We start from the raw sequence: 1,600 nt of genomic DNA on the forward strand, positions 1-1,600 counted from the left end.
ACAAAAATGAATAAATAAATAAATAAAAAGTATAATTGATATACTATTATAGCCTTTGGTAATATTTAAAAAAATAATAATTCTGTATTCACTGTAATTTTAGTTAAAGACTTAGTCTTTTACTTTTGTTTAATTTTATTATTATTAATTTTTATATATTAATTTTATTTTATTTGGTTTTAGATATTTTAGTAGCCTACTTAAAGTAAAACCAAACAAAAATGAGAAATGTTGCAACTAAATAAAATAATCTCTCTCTCTCTCTCTCTCTCTCTCTCTCTCTCTCTCGCTATTAATTAGTAACAACAACAACAACAACAACTTACAATCATCAATGCCAGAAAATGTACTATTTTCAAGCTGTCCTTTTTACTATTTACATTGTTCATGCGTCCGCGTTTTTAAATTTTTTTATGTTTAGTGCACATTGTTGCATGTTCTCTGTCTTGCACTGTAAATAATAAATAATATTGTAAAAATGCAATACAATTAAGGTGTGTCATACCCTCTTTATTTTAAACAAAAAATAAATAAAATGAATGTTGTAGGTAAAAAAACAACAAAAAAAACAGCTTTATTTACATCATAAACTACATTTCCCACAATTCACACGAACTAAAAAAAAATTGCGTTTGTTTCCTCGCAATTTCAAAACCCAACGGTTTTTTTCCATGGAAAAACGTAATCCTAAAGCTCTCTGTATCATGTGTACAATCGTTACCGAAGGGTGTCATTTATTATAGTTATATTGCGATCACATAACTCTTATAGCGCTTATTTAGTGTCAATGGCAAGTAAGCAGTTACGGAGGACGGGCGTCTCAAGCGCCATCAAGTGGAAACCTGCCAGGTGAGCAGTGTTGCGGGCTACTTTTACACTGTTGCCGAGGGATGTTTTTCATGTCCGCGGGGTGAAGCGACCCCAATAACGTGATATTTATCCGCTGGAATGCGACTTTTACCTTGAGAAGTGTAAAACCTGAAGAACGTCTAGAATTATGGAATTTAATCACATTAATAATTTCACTTAATTGTTTTAACGTAGTTACATACTAGTTTCTAAAAATGAGCAGCTTAATTTTACTGTTTTATTTCATTTCTGTCATGATGTTTAAACATGGGGAAAAACAAAAACAAAACAAAAAGCTGTGGTTGTCACCAGTGTTGGGGGTAACGCATTACAAGTAACGCGAGTTACGTAATCAGATTACTTTTTTCAAGTAACTAGTAAAGTAACGCATTACTTTTTAATTTAGAAGAGAATATCTGAGTTACTTTTTCAAATAAGTAACGCAAGTTACATTTTTTTTCCAGTTTATTGATTGACAGCTCTCCTGTCCCATGTTGAGAGAAATCAGATGTTACCGTAGTTCTAAAATAAATATGAATATGCATTAATGCATCTCACTCACAAAAAACACACAGATTCAGTATTCCTCAAAATGAATAAAAACAATGCAACTCAGAATATATGACGCAAACCTGCAATAATTAAATGTTAACACAAATATGCTTTATGTATTTAATCCCCTTCTATTAACCAATGTCTTTGCTTCTGACCTTCGATGATCCAGTTCAACCGTACTAATAAGCACAAATTA

General features: G+C 31.1%; 1 pseudogene; it reads left to right on the forward strand.

Annotated features, from left to right (window-relative positions):
• Nucleotides 1-704: 704 nt before the first annotated feature.
• LOC107695974 (DNA repair protein RAD51 homolog 2-like) overlaps nucleotides 705-1,600 on the forward strand; it is a 38,391-nt pseudogene continuing 37,495 nt past the window's right edge.

The sequence above is a fragment of the Sinocyclocheilus anshuiensis genome, unplaced genomic scaffold (genome assembly GCF_001515605.1).
Source record: "Sinocyclocheilus anshuiensis isolate Anshui unplaced genomic scaffold, SAMN03320099.WGS_v1.1 scaffold742, whole genome shotgun sequence".
Lineage (NCBI taxonomy): Eukaryota > Metazoa > Chordata > Actinopteri > Cypriniformes > Cyprinidae > Sinocyclocheilus > Sinocyclocheilus anshuiensis.